Raw genomic sequence first — 21,045 nt, 5'->3', positions numbered from 1 at the left:
GTACGGTTTTGCAGAAAATGAGTATTGGGCGTCCTGCAGGGCTGGCCCTCTAGGCGGCGCCCCTCCTTCCCCGCCCCCGCAGCCCGTTGTAAAGAGTTCAATTCACTTCTCTCCGGAGTCCGGGCCCGGAGAGCGCCGAAAGAGCACTCTTCTCCCCGCCACCCCACCTCGTCCCCTACGCTACCCAACGAGCTCAGCAGCACTTAAAATGTAAATGTACAGGGTGATTAGCTGCCAGGCCCTAATTACCACTGAAGCCATTCATTATCCTATCAGCGCGCGTCCATAGCCCGCGGCTGTGCGCTTCTGCTGGGCCCGGAGTCGCTAGACTGGGCACTGGGGGCGGGAGGGGCAGGAGGGACGGGAAGAGGGCGGTGAAGCATCCGAGCAGGGGGGAACTGTGAGTAAGTGCAAAGAGGTGGGCTGGGAGGAAGGGGGGTTCGGGGTGGGGGTGGGGGGGAGTGGTGAAGTAGGAGGGGGCGGCTAGGAGAGGCGAAATTCTTAGGCTGCGCGGAATGGGTGTGAGGTAGAGGTAGCAAGGATGCGGGCCAGAAGGGGGTTGGTGTGAGTGAGGAACCCGGAATGAGGAGCAAGCGAAGGGAGAATACTAGGGGAGGAACCCGGGGAAGGGAAAGTCTAGCTTCAGAGGGAAGTGGAGGGCTCAACTCTGGAAAGGTGGGTCAATAAATTTGAGCATCTGTGGCGCATATCCCGCGACGGTTAGTAACGTGGAAAGACAGTCTGCAAAGAGTGGCGTGCCAGCTATACACACGGTGGGACTACAAGTATTTTTAAAGGAGGATCTATTTTCATTTATAGATGTAAGTGTGTTTTTTAAATATCTGCAAGAAAACAGCACACTACATGTTACATCAGAGGCTGCATTCTGTTTTTGTGGGCCTATGTAAGAAAATAAAAACTAAATATGAATACAAAATTCAGCACAGCATATCAAATCATCTACTAATATTCTTTCATTTATACCATTATTTCAAAGTAATTTGGTACTCCCTACCCCCCCACCCCACCCCCCCCAAAAAAGAAATTAGCACAGAGCCTGGAACTGCCTGTGTCAACGAGGTACTGACCTTGAAGCCTAAGCTTCATTCGCTTCTTTGGCTCTGTGAGAGCTTGAGCATTACTTAACGTCTTAACCCCTATGCCTTCGTTTTCTCAGTGTAAAATGGTGCTAGCCTAGGAACCTGCCTCATAAAGTGGTTGTGAGACGCATAACAGTATCAGAACCTTGGCTGGTTCTCAGGAAATGTTGGCTAATATTTTTCACATATTATTTGTGATTAAGTTAAATTTTATTTTTTAAAAATATATTTTATTGATTTTTAACAGAGAGGAAGGGAGAAGGGTAGAGAGTTAGAAACATCAATCAGCTGCCTCCTGCACACCCCCTATTGGGGATGTGCCCACAGCCAAGGTACATGCCCTTGACCGGTATCGAACCTGGGACCCTTCAGTCCGCAGGCCGACGCTCTATACACTGAGCCAAACCGGTTAGGGCTAAGTTAAATTTTAAAAAGGGAGATGAAGAGGAAAGAAAGCTGATGAAAAGAAAAGGAAATGGCAAAGCCTTGGTAATGGCAGTTTCCCTAACATGTTAGGAACTAATGAGTGGCAAATTAGACTTTTTCAATCTAAGGGACTTGACAGGGTAGCTAGACTGGAGCTCAAGCCTGGCTAATACTACACCAGCTCCTGCCTGCACTGGCCAGGCTTGTGCACCTTTCTAAAGAGTACATTCTGCCTCTCATGGACAAGTCTCCTCTCACCCCAAGCCTGGGAGAAAATCCCTGGCACAGGGCAAATCTCCTCCTCCTCCATCTCTGATGGGGGGGGGCGGGGGAGGGAATAGGATGTAATAAGAATAGAACCATAGTTATTTAGTAATTATTCACCTTACTAACTATAGATAAGAGGTTTTCTTACAGACCCTGGGAAACTGAAGGATGAAACAAGGCTATAAAAAGATAAGATGCCGCTGAAACCGGTTTGACTCAGTGGATAGACCGTCGGCCTGCAGACTGAAAGGTCCCAGGTTCGATTCCGGTCAAGGGTACATCCCCAGTAGGAGATGTGCAGGAGGCAGCTGATCGATGTTTCTAACTCTCTATCTCTCTCCCTTCCTCTCTGTAAAAAAATCAATAAAATATATTTTTTAAAAAAAGATAAGATGCCTTGATGGGTCCATTACTCAGAAAAGAAATACATTTTGAGAAAAGACCAAGGACAGGACATGCTTTGGTTTGGTTGCTGTGCCCAGACCCTCACCACCTCTGGGAGTTTGCCTCAGGGACGCTGACCATTCTCAGGTCCCAGGAACTGGCTAAGCTGTTTATAATATCATAGAAGATTAGCCACCTTGTTATCAGACTTTGAGCTCCTGAAGGCCAGAATACAGACCCTCCCCTCCCCTTTCCCTGTTACACGTGCAGTTTGCAGCTGCACATAGTTATCTTCTCCTTTACCCCTAGATAATCAGCCAGCTGACAGAAAAAGAGGAAGAGCAGAATTTCCAGGGTGACTGACTGCTCTCCCCTTAATGCCAGCAGTATTGTATTGGAATAAACATTCATACACGATTCAACTCTGTCTCTGCTTAATTTGGCTCAAGTAGTGACAGGTGGCCTTGGACCTGTTGTGTCCAGCATCATCTCCAATGGTGGGAAGAAGATTGTTCCTAGTATACACAGACCCAGGGAAAAACCCCCAAGACTGAAAATCTATCTCCCTAAATGGAATGCAGGGAAAAGACCAAAGAAAAAAATCTTGCCACTCCTTAGTAAGAGAAGCTTACAAATAAGTCATATTTTGGGCAGCTGCAAGAGAAATGAATCTCCAAGCATCTTGGCAGGCTCCAAATAATTATCTAGGGTAAAGCGGCGGGGGGGGGGGGGGGGGGCGGGATAGTCACAAGTACTACTATGTGAATGCTACTAGGTACAGAAATTACATGCTCGACTAGGTCAGGACAGCAACCTGTCTCAGGAAGCAGCAAGTAGCAGGAGGCAGAGGAGGGGTGCTAATTTATGTCAGAACGAACATCAATTACCATCGGAGAGTCTCTGAGGGACTTTGCAGAAAGCAACCTCCATTCTGGCCCTGGTGCAGCTTGTAGGACAGAAAGCAGTTACATTATGGAACAGTCTCTTCTCCATGAGGATGAGGAGCTCCCAAAGCCTCTGGTCCTAGCCCCAGCCTCTCCCAGCAGAGGCTTGGGAGCATGCAGAGGAGTCAGGAACTGGAAAGTTGGAGAGGGCCAGAGGTTGCTCAGATTGCAGGCACTACGTGTCCCGAATTTGGCCAGGCACTCTCACAGATCTATTGATTTATCTCCACAATCTTCCTTTCCATCATTGTTTAACTAATATGGAAACAGGCACAGAGAGTTTAAGTAACTTGCCCAATATACCATAGCTAGAAAGCAGCAACCACAGATATTTGAAGGCAGGTGCTCTGACTCATTTTACTACCTCACCTAATTTTAGCTGCTCAGTAAAGGGGAGAGATGGGGGTTCCTAGCTTGGGGGCGGTGTATTTGTTATTCACTGCTGCATAAAAATCACCCCAAAACTCAGTAGTTCATAACAAAAACATTCATGATCTTAGTTTCTGGGGACTAGGAATTCAAGAGCAGCTGATAGAGGTAGTTCTAGGTCAGGGCCTCTCATGAGGTTGCTGTAAAGATGTTGGGATCCACTGGGGGATCTACTCCCAAGCTACTCACATGTTGGCCAGAGACCTTGGTTCCTTACCACATGGATCTCTCCATAGATCTGCTCTTGACATAACACCTGGCTTCCCCCAGAGCAAGTTGTGGGAAAGCCAGATGTTATGTCAGTTAGTCTCGGAGAAAAACAGGAATACGAACAAGCAGGAAGCCACAATGCCTATAATGCTATTATGGCCCAGCCTTCTCTGAAGGGGAGTTTGGTTCCACTTCTTGACGTATCACCAGATTAGCAGACATTTTAAAACCACAACAGTTTGGGAGGCAAATTTCAAAGGAGAGGGAATCAGGAATCAACATATTGAAGCAAGTATGTAGTTGTAGAAGGACCTTGAATCAGGAGAGCTAGATTATTTCCTGGAATAAATCAGGCACTTAATAAATTTGTTTTTTTAATTAAATGTTTATTGTTCAGATTATTACATTGGTTCCTCTTTTTTCCCACCATAACTCCCCTCCACCCAGTTCTCACCCCTCCCTCCACCCTGGCTGCCCATCCACTGTCCTCATCCATAGGTGCACGATTTTTGTCCAGTCTCTTCCCGCATCCCCCACACCCCTTCCCCCCCCAAGAATAGTCAGTCCATTCCCTTCCTATGTCCCTGATTCTATTATAATCACCAGTTCATACTGTTCATCAGATTATTTATTCACTTGATTTTTAGATTCACTTGTTGACAGATGTGTATTTGTTGTTCATAATTTGTATCTTTACCTTTTTCTTCTTCTTTCTCTTCTTAAAGGATACCTTTCAACATTTCATATAATACTGGTTTGGTGGTGATGAACTCCTTTAGCTTTTCCTTATCTGTGAAGCTCTTTATCTGACCTTCACTTCTGAATGATAGCTTTGCTGGATAAAGTAATCTTGGTTGTAGGTTCTTGGTATTCATCACTTTGAATATTTCTTGCCACTCCCTTCTGGCCAGCAAAGTTTCTGTTGAGAAATCAGCTGACAGTCATATGGGTATTCCCTTGTAGGTAACTGACTTTCTTTCTCTTGCTGCTTTTAGGATCCTCTCTTTGTCTTTTGCTCTTGGCATTTAATTATGATGTGTCTTGGTGTGGTCCTCTTTGGATTCCTTTTGTTTGGGGTTCTCTGCGCTTCCTGGACTTGGAAGTCTATTTCTTTCACCAGGTAGGGGAAGTTTTCTGTCATTATTTCTTCAAATAGGTTTTCAATATCTTGCTCTCTCTCTTCTTCTGGCACCCCTATAATTCGGATGTTGGTACGCTTGAAGCTGTCCCAGAGGCTCCTTACACTATCTTCGTATTTTTGGATTCTTTTTTCATTTTGCTTTCCCGGTTGGGTGTTTTTTTTGCTTCTTCGAATTTCAAATCTTTGACTTGATTCTTGCGATCTTTTGGTCGGCTTTTGGGAGTCTGTATATTTCAGTCAGTGTATGCTTAATTTCTAGTTGGTTCTTTATCACAACATCGAGGGTCTCACTAGATTTCTTGAGGATCTCACTATATTTATCGGCGGCTTCTAGACAGTTCTTTAAAGACCTTAAAAGTGTGGTTTTGAACTCTATATCCCGCAGTTTACTTTCCTCCATTTCTTTCGTTTGTGTCCTGTTTCTTTGTCTTGGCATTTTTTATGCTTCCCTGTGTTGAAAAAGTGGTTTTCTGTGCTGAGTGTCCTCTAGGGCCCAGTGGTTCAGCCTCCCCAATTACCTGAGGAGGACACTCTTGGTGCACCCCCTTGTGGTCTTTGTGCACAGTCTTGTTGTAGTTAAGCCTTGATTGTTGTAGTTATCACTGGGAGGGATTGACCTCCAGGCCAATTGGCTGTGAGAATCAGCTGTGTCTGCAGTGGGAGAACTTCTGTGCTGGAGACACCCCTCTGGGGCAAGACTTGCTTCAATGGGGCTTTGGTGCTCACTGAGTCTGCCCCCTGTGTGTGTCCTTTATGTTTCCAGGGAGCTGCAAACTGGATGGTCCCACTCTGACCTCTGGGCTTCCTGGCTCCTGGATCTCTAGGGAGGTGCTAATCTAGCCTTTGCCTGCAGCTATCCAGCAAAAGCCTCCCTGCAGGGCTTGGGCGGGGCAGGTCCCACGGGATCAACAGGGTGGGGCTAGCAGTTATGGCTGCTCTCAGAGGCTCTGCTTCTCAGTGTTCGGGTAATTGCTGCAAGCCCCTTGGAGAGAAAGCTGCCCTCTGGTTCTGACCGATGCCAGACAGTCCCGCTTCTCCCATATAAGTCTGGGTCCCTAGAGACTCACCCGGAACTGGAGCTCAGAGCCTGAGACTCCCTCCTGATTGAAAACGACAACCACGCCCTCAGCCGCCAGCCCGCTCCACATGCACCTCCGCACCTCAGTATTTTACTTCCGCACTGCGCCTCCTCTGAGTCTCGGTATGCTTTTCTCTTTCCTTCTAGTTGAAGAATTTCCACTCAGCCAGCCTTCCTGTGGTTCTGGATGATGTCCATTTCATCTTTTAGTTGTATTTTTGAAGTGGTTGTTCGAGGCAGCAAACTCTGGTGTTTACCTATGCTGCCATCTTGGTTTCCCCTCGAAGAGTACTTGTCAATTATTTTTAAAATATATTTTATTGATTTCAGAGAGGAAGGGAGAGGGAGAGAGAGACAGAAACATCAGTGATGAGAGAGAATCACTGATTGGCTGCCTCTTGCACACCTCCTGCTGGGGATCGAGCCCAGAAACCCAGGCATGTATCCTTGACCAGAATCGAACCCTTCAGTCCACAGGCCGACTCTCTACCCACTGAGCCAAACCAGCTAGGGCATGGTCAGTTATTTTGTAGAATGTTTCTCTGGATCATTTTATAGACACACATGATAGAGAGCTTCCTTCCACTTTGAAACCTTTTATATATATACTCTTAGTTTTCATTGAAAATCTTTTTGTCACCCTGGCCAGATAGCTCATTTGGTTACAGTGTCAGCCTGATACATCAAGGTTTTGGGTTCGATCTCCAGTCAGGGCACATACAACAAATTGATGTTTCCCACTTGCATGTTCTCTCTCTCCCTTTCTCTGACTCTCTAAAATCAATCAATCAATAAATTTAAAAAAGAAAATCTTTTTGTCACTTTTAGTTATAATCAGAGTCAAATTAGTTATGTTTTGGTAGCACATTTTACAGGCTGAGGAGGGGGAAGCAAGATATTAGGGATGAAAGCAAGAGAGACTTTGCAATTTATCTGAGTGGTCAGGCAGGTAAGGACTAGAACCTGTCCTGTGGTTTCGGCATTCAGGGTTTCAGCTAGTGCCCAAGGTCAGTGCTTACCACGTTCACGCACAGGCTGGGACTTGTGAAGGGCATTTTTTCCCCCCCTCTCAGCAGTTAGTAGAAGCAGGTTTGGATGGGCACTCCTGTTCTCACTTGAGAAGTGAGCAGTGGGTGTTGCATGTTCAGAGCTGTTAGTGAGGCTGCAAGAGATGGTAACGATGAAGTCCTGTGTTGGCCAGCAGGCTACCCAATGCCCACATTTCTCCTAGCTGCCAGCAGAGCAACCTACCTGATGAATGAGCTCTGCAAGTATTAGTCACTGCCGGTGTAGGAGTCACCAAATGGTCTATTGGGCACACTGCTGATGGAAGGGAAACAGTGAAGGGTGGAGGTTGACTAGGGCTTCATATGTAGGCAAGAAGTTAGAGGTCAGGAATTGTCCTTGTTTCCTAGACTCAAGCAGCCCCAGGAATCCCCATTAAAAAAAAAAAATATATATATATATATATATATATATTTGTTAATCCTCACCTGAGGATATTTTTTCCATTGATTTTTATTTTAGAGAGAGTGGAAAGAAGGGAGGGAGAGAGAGAAAGAGAAAGAGAGAGAGAATTTTTGATGTGAGAGTGGAATATCGATCAGCTGCCTCTTGTATGCCCCATACCGGGGATTGAGCCCACAACCCAGGCATGTGCCCTGACCAGGAATCAAACCAGCAACCTTTCTATGCATAGGATGACACCCAACCAACTGAACTACACCAGCCAGGGCCAGTTTGATAAGTTTTGACAATTTTATACACCTTCTAACTACCACCCAAAACAAGATCTAGAATATTTCCATCACCCCAGAAATGTTTTTTCTGTCTCTTCCCAGTCAATGTATGAACCCCCAATCACTGTTCTAATTTCTATCACATTAATTTTCCTGTCTTGAACTTAATATAAGTGGAATCATATAGTATGTATTTCTTGGTCTGGCTTATTTTACTCAACATTATGTATTTTAGATTGGTCCTTGTTCTCATATGTATCAGTTACACATTCATTTTTATTGTTGAACTAGAGGTCTGATGCACGAAATTCATGCAAGGGGCTCGGCCCTCGCAACCCTGCTGCCTTGCAGCCCCTTGGCCCCACCCACTGGTCATTCTGGAAGGTTGTTCTGGAAGATCGTTCCACCCACTGGTCTAATTAGCATATTAGCTCTTTATTATATAGAACTAGAGGCCCGGTGCACAAAGATTTGTGCATTCGGGGGGGGGGGGGGGGGTCCCTCAGCCTGGCCTGTGCCCTCTTGCAGTCTGGGACTCCTCGGGGTATGACCACCTGCTGGTTTAGGTCCGCTCCCTGGGGAATTGGACCTAAGCTGGCAGTCAGACATCACTCTGGCAGCCCAGGAGCCCTCAGGGGATGTCCACTTGCCAACGGGGAGCAAGCTTAAGCTGCAGTCGGACATCCTTAGCACTGCTGAGGAGGCAGGAGAGACTCCCACCACCACCGCTGTACTGGCAGCCATCAGCCTGGCTTGTGGCTGAGCAGAGCTTCCCCTGTGGGAGCTCACTGACCACCAGGGGGCAGCTCCTGCATTGAGCGTTGGCCCCCTGGTGGTCAGTGTGTCATAGTGACCAGTCATTCCCAGTCTTTCTGCTGTTAGGGTCAGTTTGCATATTACCCTTTTACTATATAGGATAGAGGCCTGGTGCATGGGTGGGGGCTGGCTGGTTTGCCCTGAAGGTTGTCCCGGATCAGGGTGGGGGTCCCACTGGGGTGCCTGGCCAGCCTGGGTGAGGGGCTGATGGCTGTTTGCAGGCTGGTCAAGCCTCCCCCAGTGGGGACCCTCACCCCATGGAGGTTTGGCCAGCCTGGGTGAGGGGCTGATAGCTGTTTTCAGGCTGGCCACACCCCCTTCAGGGTGGAGGGTCCCCACTGGGGTGCCTGGCCAGTTTGGGTGAGGGGCTGAGGGCCGTTTTCAGGCTGGCCAAGCCCCCTGGTGATGGAAGCTCCCAGCCTCTCCTTTTTTTCTTTTCTTTTTTATTCTGGGATTTATTTACCTTCTATAATTGAAACTTTGTTGCCTTCGGTGGAGCTCATAGCTGGCCGGGAAGCTTGGCTTCCTCCATCACTGGGGCAACCAAGCCTCCTGCTTGCTTCAGCTTCGTGGCTGCTGGCCGCCATCTTGATTGGGTTAATTTGCATATAGTTGCTCTGATTGGCTGGTGGGCATGGCTAAGGCGTAGCGAAGGTACGGTCAATTTGCATGTTTGTCTTTTATTAGATTAGATTATATAGGATCATATTACATTGTATGAATACACAATAATTTGTTTAACCATTCTCTTGTTGATGGCTGTGTCCAGTTTTTAACTATTATGGACAAAGCTGCAATGAATTTGCAAGTGTTTTGTGAACATATGTTTTTATTTTTGGGGGGTATGTACCTAGAAGTAGAATTGTTAGGTCAAAAGGTAACTCTTTTTTTTTTAAATATATTTTATTGATTTTTCACAGAGAGGAAGGGAGAGAGATAGAGAGTTAGAAACATCGATGAGAGAGAAACATCAATCAGCCGCCTCCTGCACATCTGCCACTGGGGATGTGCCCGCAACCCAGGTACATGCCCTTGACCGGAATCGAACCTGGGACCCTTGAGTCCGCAGGCCGACGCTCTATCCACTGAGCCAAACCGGTTTCGGCAAAAAAGGTAACTCTTATGTTTAACTTTTCGAGGAAGTGTAAGACTGTTTTCCAAAGTGGCTGCACCATTTTACATTCCTACTAGAGGTGTATGAGGGTTCCAATTTCTCCACATCCGTATCAATACTTATTATGTCTTTTTGACTACAGTATAGCTATTCTAGTGAATGTTAAGTGGTATCTCATTATGGCTTTGATTTGCATTTCTCTGACAACTTATTATGTTGAACATTTTTTCATGTGCTTATCAGCAATAAATATATCTTCTCTGGAGAAATTCCTATTCAGATCCTTTGCTCATTTTTTGTTGTTAATCCTTGCCCGAGTATATTTTTCCATTAATTTTTAGAAAGAGTGGAAAGGAGAAGGAGAGACAGAGAGAAACATCGATGTGAGAGAGACACATCAATTGGTTGCCTCCTGCATGCACCCTGACCAGGGCTGGGAAACCTGCAACTGAGGTACATGTCCCCAAAGCTTGGCACACAGTATGAACTAGTACTTTTTAAAAAATTATCTTTATTGTTCAAAGTATTATATATGTCCCCTTTTTTCTCCACTTCAACCTCCTTCACCTCACACCTGCACCCCCCAGGCCTACAGCACTATTGTCTGTGTCCATGGGTTATGCATACATGCATGTAAGTTCTTTGGTTAATCTCTTCCTGTTACTCCCCCCCCCCCCCCCGCCCCCTTCCTTCTGAGATTTGTCAGTCTGTTGCATGTTTCCATATCTCTGGATCTATTTTGTTCACCAGTTTATTTTGTTCATTATATTCCACATATAAGTGAGATCATGTGATACTTGTCTTTTTCTGACTGGTTTATTTTGCTTAGCATAATACCCAGCAGGCTCCTCCATGCTGTCTTAAAGGATAAGAGATCCTGTTTTACAGGTGTATAATATTCAATTGTGCAAATTACCACAGTTTTGTTTATTTTTACTTTAAAAAATATTTTTTAAAATTGATTTCAGTCTCCATAAAAAAATCTACCAGACTTAATAAATGAATTTGGCAATATAGCAGGATACAAAATTAACACCTAGAAATCTATGGCTTTTTTATACACCAATAATGAACTCACAGAAAGAGAAACTAAAAAAACAATCCAATTACCATTGCAACAAAAAAATGAAGATACCTAGGAATAAACTTAACTAAGTAAGTTAAAGTCCTATACTCAGAAAACTACAGGCCATTGAAAAAGAGATAGAGGAAGACATAAACAAATGGAAGAATATACCATGTTCATAGATCGGCAGAATCAACATCATTAAAAAGTCCATACTACCCAAAGCAATCTATAGATTCAATGCAATCCCCACTAAGATACCAATGGAATATTTCACAGACCTAGAACAAACTCTCCAAAACTTAATAAGGAATAAACAAAGACTCCGAATAGCCACAACAATCCTGAGAAAGAAGAACAAAGTTGGAGGAATCACAATACCAGATTTCAAGCTATATTACAAAGCCACTATTCTCAAAACTACCTGGTACTGGCACAAGAACAGACATATAGACCAATGGAATAGAACAGAGAACCCAGAAGTTGACCCAAGCCATTATGCTCAGTTAATATTTGACAAAGGAGGCAAGAGTATACAGTGGAGTCAAGACAGTCTCTTTGATAAATGGTGTTGGGAAAAATGGACAGATACATTCAAAAAAATGAAACTAGATCACCAACTTACACCATACACAAAAATAAACTCAAAATGTATAAAGGACTTAAATGTAAGATAGGAAACCATAAAAATATTAGAAGAATCCATAGGCAGCAAAATATCAGACATTTGTCATAGCAATATCTTTACTGATACAGCTCCCAAGGCAATAGAAACTAAAGATAAAATAAACAAATGGGACTACATAAAAATAAAAAGCTTCTGCACAGCAAAAGAAACCATCAACAAAACAACAAGAAAGCCCACTGCATGGGAGAATACATTTGCCAATGTTATCACTGCTAAGGGTTTAATCTCCAAAATTTACAGGGACCTCATACAACTTAACAAAAGGAAGGTAAATAATCCAATCAAAAAATGGGCAAAGGACCTAAATAGACAATTCTGGAAGGAGGACATACAGAAGACCAAGACACATATGAAAACATGTTCAAAATCACTAATCATCGAGAGATGCAAATCAAAATGCTAATGAGGTACCATCTCACACCTGTCAGAATAGCTGTCATCAACAAATCAACAAATGACAAGTGCTGGTGAGGGTGCAGAGAAAAAGGAACCCTCTTGCACTGCTGGAGGGAATGCAGACTGTTGCAACCACTGTGGAAAACAGTATGGAGTCTCCTCAAAAAATTAAAAATGGAGCTCCCATATGACCCAGTAATCCCACTTCCAGGAATATATCCCAAGAATTCAGAAATACCAATCAGAAAGGATATATGCAACCCTATGTTCATAGCAGCACAATTTACAATAGCTAAGATTTGGAAACAGCCTAAGTGCCCATCAGCACTTGAGTGGATTAAAAAACTGTGGTACGTCTATACAATGGAATACTATGCTGCTAGTAAAAAGAAGGAACTCTTACCATTTGCAACTGCATGGATGGACCTGAAGAGCATTATGCTAAGCGAAATAAGCCAGTCGGAGAAAGAGAAATATCACATGATCTCACTCATTTATGGAATATAATGAACAACATAAACTGATGGACCAAAATAGAGCCAGAGGAAAAAAGATATTTTAGAATATAATAGAAGTAATCCTGTTATTTGCAGATTTTTAATATTACCTACAACTTTTGTGATATTATACCATGTTAGTACAGTTTTGGTAATATTATTGCATTTAAATTTTTTTTTGCTTGAAATGTTTATGTTTTCCCTAACCGGTTTGGCTCAGTGGGTAGAGCGTCAGCTTGTGGACTGAAGGGTCCTAGGATCGATTCTGGTCAAGGGCATGTACCTTGGTTGTGGGCACATCCCCAGTGGGGGGTGTGCAGGAGGCAGCTGATTGATGTTTCTCTCTCATTGATGTTTCTAACTCTCTATCCCTCTCCCTTCCTCTCTGTAAAAAATCAATAAAATATATTTAAAAAATGTTTATGTTTATTGCATGTAACATTATTATACCTAAAATCATTTTTCTAGCTGAAAAAAAGATTAACATATGTAATACTTTTAACAATAAAAGATTTTTTTTAAAAGACAATAAATAAATAAATAAAATTGATTTCAAAGAGGAAGGGAGAGGGAGATAGAGAAAGAAACATCAATGATAAGAGAGAATCATTGGCTCCTACTGGGGATTGAGCTCACAACCCAGACATGTGCACTGACTGGGAATCAAACTGTGACCTCCTGGTTCATAGGTTGACGCTTGCCCCGACCTGCAGGGCACGCATCGTGGGTATTCCACACCAAATCCTGCAAAGGAATGAGAGGATAGGAGACGCGAAGAAATGGAGGCAAGACAAAGTTCTGATCAAGCCTCAGTTTTATTTTTACAGCGGGTGGTATTTATGCTGTTTCTAGAGGAGGGGGGTGGGCAAAGGAAGTCGTTAAGGATGTAACAGGCTTTGGAATGTCGCAGCTTATCAGCGGAGATGTAGCTTGCTTTGTGCTTAGGGTGAGGGTATGTTATCTTTTAACTCCAGGCTAAATCGCAAGGTTAAATTTTAACTCCAGGCCAAATCGCAAGGTTAACTTTTAACTCCAGGCCAAACCGGGAGTTGGCTTGGAGGAGCCAGAAACCTATTGTTGTAAGCTGGAGATGTATATGTGATTTATAATGGCTCCCAACAGACGCACAATCACTGAGCCACACTGGCTGGGATACCATAGTTTGTTTGTTTGTTTTTATCCATTCATCTACTGATGAGTACTTGGGTTGTTTCCAGATCTTAGCTATTATAAATAATGCTGCTATGAACATAGGGGTGCATATATTCTTTCTGATTGGTGTATCTGGATTTTTAGGATATACTCCTAAAAGTGGGACCACTGGGTCAAATGGCAGTTCCATTTTAATTTTTGGAGGAAACTCCATAATGTTTTCCATAATGGCTGCATGAGTCTCCATTCCCAACAGCAGTGTACTAGGGTTCCTTTTTCTCCACATCCTCCCCCGCACTTGCTGTTTGTTTATTTATTTTCTCCACATCCTCCCCTGCATTCTGGTAGGTGTAAGGTGGTAGGTACCTCATTGTCATTTTAATTTGCATCTCTCTGATGATTAGAGACAATGAGCATTTTTTCATATGCCTCTTGGCCATTTGTATGTCCTTTTTGGAGAAGTGTCTATTTAGGTCCTCTGCTCATTTTTTAATTGGATTGCTTGTCTCTTGTTGAGTTGTATGAGTACTTTATGTATTTTGGAAATTAACCCCTGATCAGGTCATTGGAAAATATGTTCTCCCATACAGCGGGTTCCCTTTTCATTTTGATGGTGGTTCCTTTTGCTGCACAGATGCTTTTTATTTTGATGTAGTTCCATTTGTTTATTTTTTCCTTTGTTTCTCTTGCCCTAGGTGATGTGCTGGTGAAAATTCTGCTACGTGAGATGTCTGATATTTTGTTACCTATGTTTTCGTCTAGGATTTTTATGGTTTCATGACTAACATTTAAGTCTTTTATCCATTTTGAGTTTGTTCTTATGTATAATATAAGTTGGTAGTCTAGTTTCATTTTTTTTGCATGAACCTGTCCAATTTTCCCAAAGCCATTTACTCCAGTGTATGCTCTTGCATCCTTTGTAAAATATAATTGAGCATGATGGCTTGAGTCAGTGTCTGGGTTCTCTGTTCTGGTCCATTGATCTGTATACCTGTTCTTGTGCCAGTAGCAAGCTGTTTTGATTACAGTGGCGTTGTAGTATAAATTGATGTCAGGAATTGTGATCCCTCCAACTTTGTTCTTCTTTCTCAAAATTGCTATAGCTATTTGGGATCTTTATTGGCTCCTTATAAATTTTTGGGGTATTTGTTCTAGATCTGTAAAATATGCTGTTGGTATTTTGATAGGGATTGCATTGAATCTACAATTGCTTTGGGGAGTATGGACATTTTAATTATGTCAATTCATGAATACGGCATCTTTTTCTACTAGTTTATATCTTCCTATCTCTTTTTTCCCCAATGTCCTGTGTTTTTCCAGTACAGGTCTTTTACCTCCTTGGTTAAGTTTATTCCTAAGTATCTTAATTTTTTGTTTCAATGGTAAATGGGATTATTTGTTTAGTTTTTCTTTTTGAGAGTTCATTACTGGTGTGTAAAAATGCCATCGATTTCTGGGTGTTAATTTTGTACCCTGCTACATTGCCAAATTCATTTATTAAATCGAATAGTTTTTTGGGATTTTCCATGTACAATATCATGTCATCTGCAAATAATGAGAGTTTTACTTCCTCCTTTCCTATTTGGATGCCTTTTATCTTTTTCTTAGGGGAAATAATTTTAGTTTTTGTCCATTGAGTATGATATTGGCTGTAGGTTTGTCATATATGGCCTTTATTATGTTGAGATATACTCCTTCCATTCCTACTTTGCTGAGAGTTTTAATAAAAAATGGGTGTTGGATTTTGTCAAATGCTTTTTCTGGGTCTATTGATATCATGTGATTTTTATCTTTCAATTTTTTTTGTCTTTCAATTTTTTTATGTGATGTATCACATTTATTGACTTGTGGATATTGAACCAGCCCGCATCCCTGGAATAAATCCCACTTTGTCATGGTGTATAATCTTTTTAATATATTGCTGGATTCAATTTTCTAATATTTTTTTGAGGGTTTTAGCACCTATGTTCATTAGTGATATTGGCCTGTAATTCTCTTTCTTTGTAGTGTCTTGATCCGGTTTTGGAATTAGGATAATGTTGGCCTCATACAAAGAGCTTGGAAGTGTTCCTTCTTCTTGGATGTTTTAGAATAGTTTGAGGAATATAGGTTTTAGTTGTTCTTTGAAGGTTTGGTACAACTCCCTGTGAAGCCATCCTTTCCAGGACTTTTGTTTGCTGGGAGATTTTATTTATTTTATTTTATTTTTTCCCTTCTGCTTCAATTTTACCAGTTGCTATCAGCCTATTGAGGTTTTCAGCTTCTTCATGATTCAGTTTTTAAAGATTGTATTTTTCTAGGAATTTGTCCATTTCATCCAGGTTGTCCAGCTTGTTGTGTTGTCAGTTGTTAATTCATCTCTTTCATTTCTGATTTTATTTATTTGGTCCTCTCACTTTGTTTTTTGATAAGTCTGGCTAAAGATTCATCAATCTTGTTTATCTTTTTAAAGAAATAGCTCTTGGTTTCATTGGTCTTTTATATTGTTTTTTAAGTCTCTATGTCATTTATTTCTGCTCTGATCTTTACTATTTCCTTCCTTCTACTTGCTCTGGGCTTTTCTTGTTTTTCTCTTTCTAATTCTTTAAGTTGTAGGGTTAGATAGTGTATCAGAAAATGTTCTTGTTTTCTGAGGTAAGTCTGTAGTACTCTGAACTTACCTCTCAGGACTTCTTTTGTTGTGTCCCATAGATTTTGGGTAGTTGTGTGTTCATTTTCATTTTTTTCCAGGAATTTTTAAAATTTCTTCCTTGATCCCATTGGTAACCTATTTATTGTTTAATAACATGCTATTTAGCCTCCATGTGTTTGAACATTTTTGAGTGTTTTTATTGTAGTTGATATCTACTTTCATACCATTGTGACCTGAAAAGATGCCTGATGTGATTTCAATCTTCTTGACTTGTAAAGACTTAGTTTGTGTCCTGACATGTGATCTATCTTGAGAATGACCTGTGTGCCCTTGAGAAGAATATGTTCTGTAGCTTTGAGGCAAAATGTTCTGCAAATGTTAATTAATTCCATCTGGTCTAGTGTGTCATTTAGGATTGCTATTTCCTTTGTTGATTTTTTTGTCTCGAAGATCTATCCAGTGATGTCAGTAGGGTGGTAAGACACCTATTATGATGGTATTACTATCAATCTCTTCCTTAAAGTCCTTCAGAAGTTTTGTTTATATATTTGGGTGCTCCTATATTAGGTGAATACATGTTTACCAGGGTTATATCCTCTTGTTGTATCAATCCCTTTAGTATTATGTAGTGACCTCCATTTCTTGCTGGGGACTCTCTGTGCCTCCTGAACTTGTGTGACTTTTTCCATTTTCTCTTGTATGGCTTTCATTTTGAGATCTATTTTTTCAAATATGAGTATTGATACCCCATCTTTTTTTTTCATTTCCATTTGCATAGAAGAATGTTTTTCATCCCTTCATTTTCATCCTGTGTGAGTCTTTTGTTCTGAGGTGGATCTCTTGTAGACAACATATTTATGGGTCATGTTATCTTATCCATTCAGCTCCCCTATGTCTTTTTAAAAAATCTTTATTGTTGAAAGTATTACATATGTTCCCCTTCACCCTCCATTGACCAATTCCAGCCCATCCCCGCCCCCCAACTCAGACCTTCAACACCCTATTATCTGTGTCCATAGATTATGCATATATGTATACAAGTTTTTTGGTTGATCTCCCCCTCCCCCACCTTTCCTCTGAGATTCGACAGTCTATTCCATGCTTATATGTGTCTGGATTTATTTTGTTCCTCAGTTTATTTTTCTCATTAAATTCCACATATGAGTGAGATCATGTACCCTATGTCTTGTGATTGGAGCATTTTAATCCATTTACATTTAAGGATATTATTGATAGATTCTTATTTATTGATATTTTTATTCTTTATGCCTATGTTTCTCTCTCTCTCTCTTTCTCTCTTTAAATATATATTTTATTGATTTCAGAGAGGACGGGAAAGAGAGATAGAAACATCAATGATGAGAGAGAATCATTGATTGGCTGACTCCTGCATGCCCCCTACTGGGGACCGAGCCCATAACCCAGGCATGTGCCCTTGGCTGAAATTGAACTCGGGACCCTTTAGTCCACAGGCTGACGCTCTATCCACTGAGCCAAACCAGCTAGGGCTCTCTCTCTTTCTTCTTCTCATTACAGCAGTGCCTTTAGCATTCCTTTTGGTGATCAACTCCTTGAGCCTTTTATTTTGTCTGGCAAGGTCTTTATTTCACCATCTCTTTGAAATGATAGCCTTGATGAATATAGTAATCTTGGTTTTAGATCCTTGCCTTTCATTATCTTGAATACTTCATGCCATTTCTTTCTGGCCTGTAGAGTTTTCTATGAGAAATCAGCTGACAGCCTTCTGGGAGCTCCTTTGTTGGTAACAAATTGCTTTTCTCTTGCTGCCTTTAAGATTCTCTCTTTGTCTTTAATTTTTGGCATTTTAATTAAGATGTGTCTGGGCATGGACCTATTTGGGCTCTTCTTGCTGGGGACTCTCTGTGCCTCCTGAACCTGTGTGACTTTTTCCTTCACCAGGTTAGGGAAGTTTTCTGCCATTATTTCTTCAAGCATGTTCTCTATCCCTTGCTCACTTTCTTCTCCTTCTAGTATTCTTATGATGCAGATGTTATTGCAGTTAATGTTGTCCCACAGCTCCCTTAAGCGGTCCTCCTGTTTTTTAATTGTTTTTTTTCTCTTTGGTTTTGTAATTGAATGATTTTTTCTTAAATCCTCACCTGACGATATTTTTTCCATTGATATCTAGACAGAGTAATAGGGAGGAAGAGGAGGTAGAGAGAGAAACATCAATGTGAAAGAGACACATCCATTGGTTGCCTCCTGCATGCACTCTTATTGGGGCTGGAGAACCTGCAACTGAGGTATGTGCCCTGGACCGGAAATCAAACCTGCGACCCTTCAGTCTCCAGGCTGATGTTCTAACCACTGACCCAAACCAGCCTGGGATGAATGAGTGATTTTTTTCTACCCTGTCTTTTAATTCGCTGATCCCATTCTTGACTTCCTCTACTCTGATCTTTACTCCTCCCAGTGTATTCTTTGTCTCTGGTATGTCATTCTTCATTTCCAATTGATATGATTACTCTGAAGTCTATATCTGATAAACTACTTAGCTCCATTTCATTTAGCTCTTCTGGAGAATTCTCTTGCTCTTTCATTTAGAGATTTTTTTTGTCTCCCCATTTTTACTGCCTGTTTGGATTTATTTCATGTCTTAGGTAGATCTGCTATGACTTCCAGTCTTTTTGGAGGGTGTAGGCCAATGTCAGACGCTGTTTGTGACTGGCTCTGAGTACTCTGTTTGGAGCTATCAGTGATCTGCAGCTTGTGACTCCCTCTGGTGGGGCTAGGTGCATTTGGAAAGGATCCAGATGTGCACCAAGGTCTGCTTTTCTTAGCCTGGAGTCCAGAAGTAGATCAGGCAAATACTCAAAGTACCCAGAGATCCATGTCTGCCTGCAAGCTGATTGTTATTTTCAGTCACTCAATAAGCCTCAGGTTATAGACCACAGCAAGGTATAAACTCCACAGGATGGGGCCAGAGGTTTGCCAGTGGGTGGGGCAATTGCTTCTCCTACTGCCAGGCAAAAGCTGCCTAGATGGTAAATGTCTGCCTGAGAAAGGTGTCCTCTGCAATATGGGGGAATGATTCAGCACAGAGATCCAGGCAGCTGCCCTCTGAACTCTACTCCTAGAGCCACTAACCCCAGATTCTCCTCATACAGCTCTAGTCCATTCTGCCCTCCCCCTGTTGGAGCCCAAGGTGAGAGGCTGCACATGAGATTTTGTGCATTGGCCCTTGAAAGAGGATGCCTGCATTTCCAGCTGTCTCTCCCTGGCAGACAGCAACCCTGCTGCTTTTCATAGCCAGATGTTATGTGGGCACCTTCTCAGTTCTGGTTCTCTGGGCCTGGGAGTCCAGCTTGTGGTTTAGACCCAAGACTTCTCAGGGGGACCCCTCCCCCCACAGCTGAGATATCCCTCCGGAACTTCTGCTGCTGCCTATGGGAGCCCAGCCAGCCTTCTCATGCCTCTGCACTTCCTACCAGTCTCTATGAAGTCTCCACTTTATGTTTTCAGTTATAAGGGTTCTCTCCAGTTAGTCTTCAGTTGCTTATTCAGGATTTTTTCCCCTATATTTTAGTTGTAATTCCAGTTTGGTCCTGGGAGAAAGTCAGTGTAGCTTTCACTTAGTCTGCTGCCATCTTGGAATCTCTGAACTATTACTTATTATGGCCCAGGCATTGTCCTATGGGTTACACATCTCTACATGTGTTAATTCATTTCATCCTGACAGGATCTCTAAGACAGAGGTACTACTATCATCCTCCTTATTTTACATATGTGGAAAATCTAAGATTCAATAAGGATGAGTACCTCACATAGCTGGGAAGGGTCAGGCAGTCTGCCTTCTAGGTCCATGTTCTTAACAACTGCACTATGTTGTTTCTCATAGTAGGTGATCAGAAAATGCCTGTTGAATAAAAGTTTGTTTAAATAATTATCATTATTAAAGTATTGTTCCCTTCCATTTACCCAAATTCTGAAGGTGCAATACCCTGGGAAAAAGATGGACTTCTAACTTTGGACTTGGGCACTTTTCCTGCCTCTGTTGTTAACCAAATAGGTGGCCCTTCTGACTCTCCTGATTGAAGAAAAGTCATCTGTGGTCATCAGATGGGAACACAAACATTTACTGTAGAACCTGCATGAACTGAAAGATATCTCCGGTAAATTCTATGTGGATCCCAGACATTTCTATTACCCATGCATTAGTCATAAGACATGCTTTGGTGGATGGCATGTGAGCCTATGCGATACTTACCACAGTTGAGAAGGCTTCACTATAGTTCTCAGGCTCCTCTTCTGAAGGTTCAGGTGAACTTTTCTTTCTTGAGGCCCACTTGGACTCCAAACATCTCTCCTGTAAAAACCATGCTTGATAACCTCTTCAGGTTCTCAATCATCATCTCATTGGGTCCTCCCTACAGCTCTGTAAACAGGCTGAAGCTTGTATTACAACAAGGATAGCAAGCAGTGACCATGCAGGTGAACCAGGGACAGGATCAATAGCAGAACCCCATTGTCCTGCCCATAGCCCGTGACTCTTCCCCCTGATTGGCTTGGTGGCTAGATTATACTTGCCTCTCAACCTTCTCCAACCCCTGAGGCTCCCTCCCTTCTCTTCTCTCTCCCTCACTGGTTCTTGTCTGCCTTTTTTAAAACTCCTGCCCGCTTTCTATCCCAGCTGTGTGAGTGAAGTCCCACCCCACTCCCAACAGGCTGGAGCCAGACAATGGGCCCTTATTCTGGGCAAAGAATCCCTGCAGTGTCTCCCACCCACTGAGGCTCCCTTCCAGGCCTGGGGTAGTGTGGGCAGATGGCACTGTGGAGGGCAGAAGCCATTGGCTGGCAGGACAGAGGATGGCCCTGACTGAAGAAATCCCACAGGAGGTTTACATTGTAAGCACCACTCACAATAAAAGCCTGTCTTTTACTCCCAGCCCCATCGCTCCAAGTGGGTATCTCTCAACCATCATTAGTTTTGGGTTTTTATTTTTCT

Source organism: Myotis yumanensis, unplaced genomic scaffold (assembly GCF_028538775.1).
Source record: "Myotis yumanensis isolate MYYU_CA2020_CCGP unplaced genomic scaffold, mMyoYum1.0.hap1 SCAF_1, whole genome shotgun sequence".
Classification (NCBI taxonomy): domain Eukaryota; kingdom Metazoa; phylum Chordata; class Mammalia; order Chiroptera; family Vespertilionidae; genus Myotis; species Myotis yumanensis.
Note: the sequence above shows the minus strand (reverse complement) of the source record.